The sequence below is a fragment of the Engystomops pustulosus genome, chromosome 4 (genome assembly GCF_040894005.1).
Source record: "Engystomops pustulosus chromosome 4, aEngPut4.maternal, whole genome shotgun sequence".
Taxonomy (NCBI): Eukaryota; Metazoa; Chordata; class Amphibia; order Anura; family Leptodactylidae; genus Engystomops; species Engystomops pustulosus.
Window position 1 is genome coordinate 128847547 of NC_092414.1, and position 14653 is coordinate 128862199.

Consider the following 14653-nt stretch of genomic DNA (forward strand, 5'->3'; position numbering starts at 1 on the left):
GGTGGTGAGTGGTCCAGTTTACCCCCAGGAAGTCTTTTCCATCACCCTGTGTGTTCTGCTGCCTCACAGCTCATCTGTATTACATAGCCGGAAGGAGGGCAATCATTTTCTAATTTTGTTTTGGTAAGATGGCATCCTGTAATCCTGTCCTATTTGAATTCACTCTATTATGTAAATTCAGAGTTCTGCTTGTCTAAGGAGTTTGAATGGGAAAATGGTTGATTTCATACCCTTATTACTACCCCCACCCTTTTAGCAAGGGTTGTCCACTGATACTTTAGATATAAAGTGTGTGGATAGAAATGTACCCTATGCTGATTGTACCCAAATAATGTTACACAGTGCAAAATCACACGAGATGAAAAATGATGACACATGAAAAGATTTCACTCAGCAAAAATTAGCTATGCACTAAGATCTTCTCATCTCTTCAAAACCGTCTTCTTTGTGGTGGGACAAATAGGCCTTTGAAAGTCTTGCAGCAGCTGGTTAATCACTAGTCTTCTGAGGAACATGTCTTTTTGCAGCTGATTTCCTGTTGACTACATGCATATTTCTTCTTGAAAGTATTTGTGGTGTCATGTGGCAGTGCCTGAATACTGAGCTATAGAAGTGAGAAATTCACAACCCTGAAAAGGACTTGATCACTGCTGTGATGACTCGGTGCAGGGGGTTAAAATACTGTGTACAACCCCCATACAGAAGAACACAAATAGGGACAAGAGCTAGCCACTGTAAAAATGGACTAGCACACGGTTCTAAATCATATTTGTGGGCATGAGGCATTGGTTTTATTTTTTGATTGTAGTTTTTTAGGAGAAGCTGAGCAAATGAATACATACAGTAGTTTTTTTAGAGCAAATTTAGCAAAAATGAATTCATTTATATCTCTGCTATTCCAGCAATTATTCTTTTTTGGTTTTGTCAACCTTCCCCATTTTAGCTTGAAGAGACAGTTGGCCATCACTGATATGGCTAAAGGCTAATGGATTAACTATAGTACACCATGGACCAATGAGAATAAATGTAACGACCAGCTTTGTTGATCCACCCTGCATTTTAGTCAGGGTGACCACTTCTGTGGGTGTTATCATGGGATGCCAAAGCCACTGCCTTTTGAGTTTGTACCTGATCAGGAGACAGCAATGTAGAACACTGAAGGGTTAGGCAAGAGAGTTGTGGACGGCCAGGGTCATGGCAGAGTATGAGACTGGATAAGATTCAAGCGGTAGGGTTGAGATAGACAGTTGGGGATCATGGGTCACTGATGAGCTGGAGTAGTACATAAAAGATATTAGATGAAAGTTAGAGAACAAGCCAATAGTCAAACACTTGGAGTGAGAAGAACATGGAAAACCATACAGCAGTAAATGTACCCTGCTGCTGAAGAGGCAATCGGTAGTGAAAACCCACTTACAGCAATATAATATGTTATACTGGAGCCTTTCCCATAAAACTTCAACCTGCTCAGATATTCTCATAGTATGTTGCATCATGCTGCCTGCGGCCCAGACATGATGCACAACATGACAGGTTTTGTAGTATAAAGCCTATTAAGCCAACCAACACAAATTGTGCAACTTTATTTAACATGAAGACTTTTGTTATTGTTAGTTCCATTCTGGGATGCAAAATAGTCTCATACAACAGGGTAATATTTTCAACACAACTTTGTTCTACATTATCAGGGATAGTAAAGACTGACAAATATCTTGATAATAGGTCATAAACCACAACACTTAATTGACTGAATGCACAGAAAACAGTGGAAAAAGTGAGAAGTTTAATGTGGATCAGGTACAATGCTCAATGCTACTTTTCAGGAAACTCTCATTAAAATAAAAGCTTAACTTTTAAAGTCATTTTGTAGTGTGAACAGATTACTGTTTTTCAGAGTAATTTATAATCTTATTTGTGTTAATGTTGTCACCATGCCAAACCATTTACTGCCCTTTTTAGAAGCAAGAAACCAATCCTGCAAGGGCACACTTCATCCTGGCTTATATACACAACCTGTGTAAGACTCTGTGCCCATTTCAGAAGGTGTGACTAGTTCTCACTGTTTAGAAGCATTTTTCATGTTTGGTAATAGGTATTATATCACCATTTATTACATATTACATTTATGTTACATTTACTTTGTCATTTTTTTTGTGTATTAGTTACTTGAGTGGACATTATGCCATCTTTATATATAAGTGTTAGAGGTCGGAAAGAGGGGGAAGGACATGGACATATTCATCATATATGATATTTGATTTGTCCACCACTTATTTTATAGATCAGCATTAAAGATAATCTTATACATGACCACAGGGGTGCACAACCTTTATCGGTCCGAGGGCCACATTGTCATTCCGCTCGTCTATTAGGGGCCACACTTATAACCAGCAAACACAGCACATCACAAAATGCCATCCCAGAAGCCAAATACTGCATTTGTACAGTTACTAATACAGACCCCAGAGTAGACTACAAATACAGTATAGAAACCAGACAATAACACTGGAGATCCCCCCAAAGCAGACTGGAGACCTCCAGAGCAGACCTACTATACTGGAGACCCCAAAGCAAAACTAAAATTGGGATAGCAGTGCTCCTTGGTCTCTTGAGCAGAAACATGCGCGCTCTGCAACCGCATATCACCAATAGTGTTCTCAGCTAGCTACATGCAATGTGTAATAGTATTGAATGTTCAGTGTAGATTTATACTGGAAAATGATGGGATTTTCAAACATATTTTGTCATTTCCCTGATTTTCAGTATGTAGAGTACCGGGATTAGCTCTGGGATCGCCGTCTCCTGGGATAGACAAGCACTTTGTGGCACATCACAGTCACAGTCCACTCCAGACAAGTTGAGTGCAACTGGCCGCAACCAGTTTTATTATCTTCTTTCAAACAGGAACAACGGCAAAACAAAACAATACATAACTAAAATCCTAGGCTGTCTGGCCACTAACTATACAATACTACTCACTACCAAGAAACTGTACCTACTGTACGCTTCGCAACCACAGCACAGCAATTGGCAATTCATATATAAGGTTTTCCCAGGAGCAGAGAGAGTATCATAGTATCATAGTATATAAGGCTGGAAGGAGACGCAAGTCCATCAAGTCCAACCTTCAAGAATTAAATAAATGTTTTATCCCCATAACCCGTGATATTTTTTCTCTCCAGAAAGTCATCCAGGCCTCTCTTGAACATGTACATAGAGTCGGCCATAACAACCTCCTGCGGCAGAGAGTTCCATAGTCTCACTGCTCTTACAGTAAAGAACCTTTGTCTATGGTGATGGTAGAATCGCCTCTCCTCTAGGCGTAGAGGATGCCCCCTTGTCCTGGTCACAGGCCGAGGTATAAAAAGATCTTTGGAGAGATCCTTGTACTGTCCGTTCAGGTATTTGTACATTGTAATGAGGTCTCCCCTCAGTCGTCTTTTTTCTAAACTGAATAATCCCAAATTTTGTAATCTGTCATTGTATTCTAGTCCCCCCATTCCCCTAATAATCCTGGTTGCTCTCCTCTGCACCCGTTCCAGCTCTACTATATCCTTTTTATATACTGGTGCCCAAAACTGTACACAATATTCCATGTGTGGTCTGACCAGGGATTTGTATAAGGGCAGAATTATGTCTTTATCATGAGAATCTATTCCTCTCTTGATACATCCCATTATTTTATTTGCTTTAGCAGCAGCCGCCTGGCTCTGGTCACTAAAATTAAGTTTACCATCCACCAATACGCCCAAGTCCTTTTCAGCTTCAGTTTTACTAAGTAATTGACCGTTTAGAACATAATTATACTTTTTGTTTCCATGGCCCAAGTGCATAACTTTACATTTATCTACATTAAACCTCATCAACCATTTCTCTGCCCATCCCTCAAGCTTCCACAAATCCCTCTGTAATGCTAAACTATCGACCTCAGTATTTATTACTTTACACAGCTTAGTATCATCTGCAAATATTGAAACTTGACTGTGTAAACCCACTACAAGGTCATTAATAAAAATATTAAAAAGAAGTGGCCCCAATACTGACCCCTGTGGCACTCCACTGGTAACATCAACCCAATCTGAGAATGTGCCATTAATGACCACCCTCTGTTTTCTATCACTAAGCCAATTACTTACCCAGATACACAGATTTTCTCCTATTCCCAGCAGTCTCATTTTATATACCAACCTTTTATGTGGCACGGTGTCAAATGCCTTTGAAAAGTCCAGATATACAACATCCACAGCGTCCCTCAGATCCAGTCTTGAACTTACCTCCTCGTAGAAACCAGATTAGTCTGACAGGACCGATCTCTCATAAACCCATGCTGACGCTGGGTTATAAGGTTGTGCACAGTGAGATACTCCAGGATAGCATCTCTAATAAACCCCTCAAATATTTTCCCCACCACAGCAGTTAGACTTACGGGTCTGTAGTTTCCAGGATCGCTATTTGATCCTTTTTTGTATATTGGTACCACATTTGCTATGCGCCATTCCTGTGGAACATAACCAGTCCTCAGTGAATCTTCAAATATTAAAAATAACGGTCTGTCTATCACCGTACATAATTCATGCAGAACCCGGGGGTGTATGCCATCTGGCCCAGGTGATTTATCTATCTTAGTGGTTGCGAGGCGGCGCCGTACCTCTTCCTGGGTTAAACTGTTGACATTATAAAAAGAATTTACATTATTCCTCATTGTGTCTTCCACCAGGGGATTTTCCTGGGTAAAGACAGTTGAGAAGGCGACATTCAGTAGATTGGCCCTTTCCTCATCTCCTTCCACCATGACCCCCATGTTATTTCTAAGGGGACCCACACTCTCTGTTTTTAGTTTCTTATCATTTATATACTTGAAAAATAATTTGGGATTATTTTTGCTCTCCCTGGCAATATTTCTTTCAGTCTCTATTTTTGCGGCCTTTATCTGTTTTTTACAGGATTTATTTTTCTCTCTATAATCCTGTAATGCCTCATCGCTACCTTCACGTTTTAGCACCTTAAACGCTTTATCTTTCTCGCTTATTGCTTTCCTTACAAGACTAGTTAGCCACATAGGGTTTTTCTTGTTCCTTTTATGCTTTTTCCCATAAGGTATGTGTTTCTCACAGGACTTTTTCAGAATATATGAGAAAAAGTCCCATTTTTTGGGGGGGCTTTTGTCTTTGAGAGCATTATCCCAGTCTATGCCTTTTAGGTCTTCCCTTAGTTGATGAAAATTTGCCCTCCTGAAGTTTAGAGTGTTGGTTGCCCCTTCACTAACGCTCTTAGTAAAGCGTAATACAAAATCAATGATATTATGATCACTATTCCCCAGGTTCCCCCCAACCTGTAGTTTTGATACCCTATCAGGTCTGTTGGTAAGGATAAGGTCCAGCAGTGCCCCCCCTCTTGTTGGCTCCAGGACTAGTTGCGACAGGTAATTGTCTCTTGTTGTTGACAAGAACCTGCTACCTTTGAAGGACCTGCAGGTTTCTGCCCCCCAGTCAATATCTGGGTAATTGAAGTCCCCCATGATAAGTACTTCACCATGCTTTGAAGCCGCATCCATTTCACTTATCAGCATTTCCTCTGCTGCCTCCATTATATTTGGAGCCTTATAACAAACCCCTAGTAATATTTTATTATTCTTTTTCCCTCCTCTTATCTCAACCCATAGGGACTCCACATTTGCGTTACTGATGTCATCTCGCAAGACGGGCTTGAGGCAAGAATTCACATATAAACAAACCCCTCCCCCTTTTTTATTTATACAATCCTTTCTAAAAAGACTATAACCATCTATAGTAACAGCCCAGTCATAGCTACTGTCCAGCCATGTCTCGCTGATACCCACTATATCATATTTCCGTTCCAACATCAAGAGTTCCAGTTCCTCCATTTTGTTTGTGAGGCTTCTGGCATTTGTGTACATACACTTTATATGGTTTTCCCTGTCCGTATTCCTTTTGTCCTTATTCCCCAATCTCATTCCAGCCCCCCTTCCTCCCCCATGGACTATGGCTCTTCCCAGCTCTCTATGTACACCGTCTATTTGCCCTGCACAAGTGTAGTTGCCCTCCCCCCAGGTCTCTAGTTTAAACACTCCTCCAACCTTCTAGCCATTTTTTCCCCTAAAACAGCGGCCCCCTCCCCATTGAGGTGCAGCCCATCCCTACTGTAGAGCCTGTAGCCCACAGAAAAGTCAGCCCAGTTATCCATGAACCCAAACCCCTCCTTTCTACACCAACTTTTGAGCCACTTATTTACCTCCTTGATCTCCCGCTGCCTTTCTGGTGTGGCACGTGGTACAGGCAGTATTTCGGAGAAAATTACCTTTGAGGTCCTTGCCCTGAGCTTATGGCCTAAATCTCTGAAATCATTTTTAAGGACCTTCCACCTACCTGTTACTTTGTCATTAGTGCCAATGTGGACCATGACCGCTGGTTCCTCACCAGCCCCTCCCAGTAATCCATCAACCCGATCCGCAACATGCTGAACCCGAGCTCCCGGCAAACAACACACTGTTCGGTATGCACGATCTTTGTGACAGATTGCCCTGTGTGTTCCCCTAATAATCGAATCTCCCACTACCAGCACCTGTCTGACCTTGCCTCTGCTCCCATTACCCTTCTTACTGGAGCACACATTCCCCTGGTTGCTAGCGGCCACATCTTTCTGCAGCATTGCTACCCCAGAGCTGATATCCCCCTCATCCTCCAGCCTGGCAAACTTATTGGGGTGCACCAGATCAGGACTAGACTCTCTACAACTCTTCCCTCTACCCCGCCTTCTACATGTTACCCAACTAGCTGCCCCCTCAGAGTGAGAGCCTCCTCTTGTGCACCTTCTGACTTTTTAACCTGTTAGCGCTCTGTGTCCAATATATCGGACGCTGATCGCAGTGACTTAATGCTCATATGGGTGCGTTGTATGAATGTCCGCAGGTAATAGCTGGTGCACAGGTGTGCCAACCAACTCCTCCACCTGCACAACCCCCTTCACTCCATGCCCACTTTGTGTGGAGATGACAATTTCCAGGAATTGTGATTATTTAAAGGCTTGTATGACAAAAAACTGATGTACAAGCCCAGATAAATATCCAAACGTGTCACAGAATAAATCGATGTCAAATGCCGTTTTAGAATTTTGAACAATTATTCACTGAGCAAAAACGGATATATAAGATAAAACATAACTTTTATTGTGGCGTCTAAAACAAAATTGGGAGGGACAAACCAATCTAAAATCCAGCCACAGTCATATATTTCTCTTGACTTGGCTCTATAGAGTTAATGGAGTCTAAGCTCGGTGTAGAACACTGTCGAGGTAACACCTAAATGTGCAATATAACAGAATTGATGATCCACTGTATTAGACTTCCATTCCTCCTAGAAGTGTGTTTGGTTGAGCAGACAACAACACTGAATGTGCATGCACTTAGCCACACTGCTGGTGAGTACTGAGTTGGGAATATCGACTATATGTCAGTCTTGTCTGGTTACAACACCAACCCTGGACGACAATCTAGTCGTCCAGGGTTGGTGTTGTAACCAGACAAGACTGACATATAGTCGATATTCCCAACTCAGTACTCACCAGCAGTGTGGCTAAGTGCATGCACATTCAGTGTTGTTGTCTGCTCAACCAAACACACTTCTAGGAGGAATGGAAGTCTAATACAGTGGATCATCAATTCTGTTATATTGCACATTTAGGTGTTACCTCGACAGTGTTCTACACCGAGCTTAGACTCCATTAACTCTATAGAGCCAAGTCAAGAGAAATATATGACTGTGGCTGGATTTTAGATTGGTTTGTCCCTCCCAATTTTGTTTTAGACGCCACAATAAAAGTTATGTTTTATCTTATATATCCGTTTTTGCTCAGTGAATAACCAGATAAATATCCTTCATATTTTTTTTTATTTTGCCATACACATAAATAGTTTTTCTGTTTAGTTATGAGACTGCAGAGTTTAGATGAAACCACACCAACACACATTGCACTTTTTTGCTGTTAAACCTGTCCTTTTAAATTCCTTTTGGGAAAACCTGTGACTTTTTGATTATTTTTAATAGAATTTTGCAATACAGACGGACAAAACCATCAATTGTTACATTGTTTTCCAGAGTTCACTTTGTGGGATAAATATTGACAGTTGTATTGCTCAGGTCATTACAGATGCAGACACAACGAAACATGTCTTTTTACCAATTTTTTCATTTAAACTTTATTGTGAAGGAAGAAATTTAGGTTTTATAACTTGTTTTTTTTATTTTCATAAAACATTTCAAAACATTTTAAAGAACTATAGTTGCAGATAAATATTTTATCACTTTGTACTGCTTAGGCTCAGTAGGTAATCATTGGCTTCTGCCAATACGTAAGCACATAAGTAACTGATTGGAAAGCAAGTGAATTACCTTGTGGCTGTACAGATAAAACAATCTTGCAGTTTGTGGAGATAATGTTTCACACAGTCATTCTTCATTAAACTCACAGGATCCATGAGTAGCTCTTGTGTCTTACATCACTGCTCTGTTCCTTTCAGCTCCTCTATATGTTGTCACCTTCTATACTTCATTCTCACATGGTGGTGCAGGCCTGACACATGCAATTTTATCCTCGCTAATAGAGTCGAGGAAGTGGACAGGTCTTGCTATAAATATTTCATCATCTGTTTTCATGAAAGTAAAACAATTGAATACACAGGATACCTGGAGTTATAACTGTACAGGGCCTTTCCATAAATGGCTTTCTTTAATTTACTCCTTCCCGGTGCTTTTTTTTTTTGTTCCCCTCCTTTAAATATGAATAACCTTTTTTTTATACTTTGGTGTATGGAGGTGTATAAGGTTGTACGATTTGACAGCGTTTGCATTGATACGATTTGGGTGACTGTACAACCTTTTGATCACTTTTTATTTAAAAAAACAAAATTACAAAAAAGTGGCATTTTGGACATTTGGGTGCTATTTTCTGTGAGTTCAACGCCGGGAAAAAACATTTTTATATATTGATAGATAGGAAATTTTGGGATGCGTTGATAGCATTTTTTAATTGTTTATTTACTTTTGTATCAGTTTTCGGAAATGCTGGGAGTTTGCTACAATATGCAACAAACTGGTCTATATGGAGAGGGCTCAGCCTGTGAGCCCTCTCAATACACCACTTGCAGACATCCTATCATGCCGGTTTGGGGTAAAGGGTTAAACTTTAAAATTTTAAAATTAAAATTTACTTGTATGTGAATAAAAACAATATACAAATATAAATTGCCATTTCATACCAAACTGAAATTAGTTTAATCCTTCTGAAATCTTTATGGAAAAAGTGGAGGGAAAGTTCCTCCCCTCAGCTCCGAGAAGCCAGGGTGGGGGGTGCCGTACTGCTGCATCCGTCTACCATAGGCTTTAATGACCTCCACTGTGCGTACACATCAGAGGAAATTAATTTTCTCAGGTGGGCAGATCTAGGCTTCCTACTCCAGCCCAGGATTACCCATCTGAAAGAAAGGAGCATGAGTATTATAGATTTAGGGTAGTTAAAGAACACAATATGCAAATAAGACTATCCACTGAAAGATGGAATGTCCTGGGGTTAACCTGGCTCCATTCATCTGATTAATCAAAAAATATTGACACAGAAAAAGACCATCTAATGGCATATAAAGATACTGTTAGTGTAGAACGCAGAATATGATCAGCTGCCTATGGATCTTAGGCTAAGATACCTCTGTTACCTTTTTCGTTTGTGTTTCCATTGTTTACTCCCCACCTTGAGAAATCTATAACTTTTTATTTTTCCATGTAAAGAGCTGGAAAAATTCTAAATGTAGTGAAATTGACGGGAAAAATGCATTTGCGCCATTTTCTTGTGGGCTTGGATTCAATGTATGCCCCAAATGATATGACTACTTTATTCTTTGGCTCGGTGCGATTACGGTCATAGCACATTTATATAGGTTTTATAATGTTTTCCTACATTTATAAAAATTAAAAACTCCCGTAAAAAAAAAAATTCTTCATTTTGCCATCATTGGCGACCATAATGTTTTCATACTTCAGTGTATGGAGCTGTGTGTGGTGTCATTTTTTGTGACTTTTAATGACATTTTCAGTGCTACTGTTTTGAGGTTGTACAGCCATTTGATCACTTTTTGTTGAATTTTTAATATTTTTCAAAATCGCCATAAAGTGCCATTTTCAATTACTTTCCATTACAGGGTTAAATGCTGGGAAAAACTATGATTAGCTTTTGATAAATCAGACATTTTGAAATGTCTGATATCCTGACATGTTTATGATTTTTACTGTTCATTTATATTTCCATCAGGAAAGTGGATTGAATTTTTAGGTTTATTTAATTACATTTTTTTTGACTATTTTTCAGACCCCCTAGTGTACTTTAACCCCAGGTTATCTGATTGATCCTTCCATTTACTGCCATACAGCAGTATTGCAGTGTATGGGGATTTACCACATCATTTATTACACTGTCCAATTCGCACAATGTAATGAATGTGTTAAAACGAAACAGCCTCTGGTCTTTGTATGACCTGAGGCTGTCATGGTAATAGATCATCAGATCATGTCACGATTGGGGAGCACCATCATATTGCCTTCAATTGTCGCTCCCCATGACGTCATCGGGGAACAGCGATCTGCTAGTACTAATCATGGGTGTTACTGGTGGGTGTTTGCTGCAATATGCAGCAAACACCCACCTTGTATGGAGAGGGCTTTACCCGTGACGTACTATTACATCACATGTCGGTAAGGGGTTACATTGAACAATCTTGACCTAAAATCACCTCATGTGCATAGAAAACAAGATAGTGATATCTTACAAATCTATCAACTGTAAAATGTAGAAAAACAATGTAACACTGGCTGCATATTCTGTACCTCTTAACTGAGCAATTCAAGAGAGAAAGCTATAAAAGAACAACTTAATGAAGACTTGTCCCTTAATGGCCTTGTTCACAATATGCTTGATTTTACATAGCAAGCATTATTATTTACAGATTGTTCAGTTTATAGAGAACAATGACTGTGTCTCTTACCTAGCAAATGACTCATCTACAAAACTATTACATAGATAGAAATCTACTTGTATTGCTTGAGAGCTACATCTCACCAATTCACTTAATACCAACATGCAGAGTGGACCAAGCAGATGGATTGTAACATATTACAATACATAAAATTGCACTTATCATCTAAGATATATTCCTCAGCTTCAGCTTTGGTAACAGAAAGAGGATTCTGAGTTAAAAATAGAGTCTGAATGATATGAACCAAAGTGTGCCATTGGATTTGAATAATTGCTCTAGTCAGTAGCGTAGCAAGACTGTAGTTGATAAAATTACCAAAGTATCAACATGAAACCTTTATTTTGCAAAAAACCTGATGATTATAATTAGAGAACAGCGAGGAATGTAGCACAAAGAAAGATTATAACTACATTTTCTGAAGGTTTCAATAGTAGGAAGTTCACAGCCCTTTGCTATTAACCCCTTCACGACGTGCTGGGTCCGGGTGCATGGAAAGGGCTTGCGGGCCGAGCCGGTAAGGCTTTGCCGAATATAGCATTGCGGTGCTAGCACCGATCGCGGGTCTTTTCTCGCCGATCGCAGTCGACAATGCTGTCGGCGGCTTCAAAAAGATGATGGCGCATGGGCGCCTCCATCTTGCTGCGGATCGCCTCTACCGTGACGTCATCAGGGAGCGGTATGAATGAGGAGGAAATTCTCCATATACTGCCATACTGTAGTATAGAAGTATATAATAGGATCGATCAGGCAACCTAGGGTTAAAGCACCCTATGGAGTCTGAAAAATAGTAAAAGTAAAAATAAAAAAGGTTAAAAAAATTATAATAAAAAAACCTAAAAATTTTAATCAAACAAAACATAAACACAATCAAAATCATAAACACATTAGGTATCGCCGCGCCCGAAAATGCCTGATCAAAATATAATAATATAATAATGATCAAAATATAATAATGGTTTTTCACTGCATTTAACCCGGTAACGGAAAATAGATAGCAAGTTGTCCAACTTTGATTAAAACTCTAGAGGTGGGCTGGAGGGACTGTTAAAAACAATATACCTGTACTTACTTTCTCCGGCGCTCCTGGTCTCCCACATGAAAATCCCTCAGTGCCCTGTGCCTGTTTGTTTACAGGGGCACAGCACCTCTGCAAAAGGTAAAATGTTAAAGCAACGTCAACATGATGTTTATATTACATTTATAAAAAACGCTGTGGGAATCCATTCACAGACTTTACATTGCATTAAAATCGCATTTATAAAAACCACATTTCTGTAAAAGCAATGTGAACGTGATATTTATACAGCATTTATGTAAACGCTATGTGAGCGCAATATTAACCTACATTCACATACTTTTCAATTGCATTGTGTTTTTTACGTTGCATGAATATCACGTTAATTTAAACCACGTTTACCTAAACACAATGGGGTCATTTACTAAGGGCCCAATTCACGGTTTCCCGACGTGTTACCCGAATATTTCCGATTTGCGCCGATTTTACCTGTATTGCCCCGGGTTTTTGGCGCACGCGATCGGATTGTGGCGCATCACCGCCGGCATGCATGCACAGGCAATCGAGGGGCGTGGCTGTACAAAAACCTGACGGATTCGGAGAAACCGTCACATTTAAAAAAAAAAAAGGGTCGCGGGACACGCACTTACCTTCATCAGGAATAGCATCGTGTACTCCGGCGGGCCTCGGCGGACTTCAGCGCAGCAGTGACACCTGGTGGACGTCGGAGGCCTTAGTGAATCGCCGGAAGACCCGAATCCACCGCAGAGAAAACACCGCTGGATCGCGAATGGACCGGGTAAGTAAATCTGCCCCAATGTGAGCGCTATCTTTGCACTGTGTTTACATCAATGTGAAAATTACACAGCATATACATAAACACAATTTTAAATTTATGTATACATTGTTTTTATGTTATTGCAATGTTAAAGAGAACCCGTCATGCAAAAAAAACCTTAATCTAATTAGATTTTCATAAACTGCCATTAGAGAGCATTGCCTCTATCCCTTCATTGTCCCTCTACATGCCTGTAAACTTAAGCAATGAGGTCCTAAAGCTGTATGCAAATGACCTGTGAAATGTCCAATGAGTCATTATCATATTCAAGCTGTCCAGCTTATTCATGAGTGGGAGGCACAGCCACACCCCCAGTGCTTGACATAATAAAGAAAAGATGATTTTGCAATGATTAATGTATGAAATAACTAGATAAAGGCTGTGATGGATCCTAGTGAGCTGCTGCAACAGGTAGAGGTGACAGAAATAGTGACAGAGGTGCCCTTTAAGGCAGTTTTCAGAAGTTGCATTTACATAGTGTTAACATCACATTGATTTAACCCGACAGCGGCACCTAACTTGTTATCCCATGGGCGCCGCCGTACATGGATGGCAGATCGTACCCCCCCCCCCCCCCCGTCACAGCGTCAGACACTTTGTTTCGTCACAAATCCAAAGTTTATGGTGATTCGTGGGAAGTTTTTTATTTTTTCCTCCTTTATTACCAAAATGGGCACAAGCACAACATGTTACATGGGGCAGAGAACTCTGGGAAAAAGAAAGGAACACCGCCAATGGCATCTGCACACCTGTGAGCCTATGAGCGACCGGCAGGCTTACGTGATGTCACACAGACTATAAAAGAGGCAGCCATGTTCAATCTCAGCATTTCACACTGCATGTGCTGCCTGTAGCGTCCACCTGCTTCTACTGTACTGTGCCGTAGCAAATTCTGCTCCAATCCCAGGGTGTCCATTTTGGGTGATCTGTATACCCCAAACAGCAGTTCTTTTTTGTTGCTGAAGTGAATAGGAAAAAATCTGTGTAAAATTCACATTGTTGCAGAAGTGATTTTTGCTCCAATTTCAGGGTATCCATTTTGGGGGAGCTGTATATCCCAAATTGCTGGTCTTTTTTGTTGCTGAAGGGAATAGCAAGAAATCTGTGTAAAATCCACATACTTTCTGTAGTGATTTCTGCTCCAATCCCAGTGTGTCTGTTTTGGGGGATCTGTATACCCCAAATTGCAGTTCTTTTTTGTTGCTAAAGTGAATAGGAAGAGGAGAATAGCAGTCACAGGGAAACACGCGATGATGATGTAGCTGATCGCCGGGTGAAGCCAGGGATTCATCATCATCGTCAGGAGAAGAGGGTGTCAGCTTGAGCATCAGGCAGCGTAGCAGGCAGCAAGTTGCTACTGTGGCCGTGAGTCAACAGGGTGGCAGCTGTGCGAGGACGGGATACAAACCGCGAGGCAGCGGTGTTAGTAGTCACTCAGTGCAGAGTGTTGGCAGTAAAATCACCACCTAGGTAGTGTGGCAGTTTTTTGTTAAGGCACCAGAGGACCCGAGCATGTGCATATGTAGAATCTGCAGGCGGAAAAGGAAGTGTGGCCAGGGAGCTAATGTTGGCACCACGGCCGTGCGTCAACACATGCAGCTTCACCATCCAATTGCCTGGGAGAAACGTGGAACACATGTGGAAGTCCATCCTGCCGCCGTAGCAACAGCAGCACCTAGTGGCAAACATGCCATTTCAGCGAGTTAAGGCTCCAGCACCTCTGCCGAAGGGAGCTGTTTGTCTTTGACATCATCTCCCG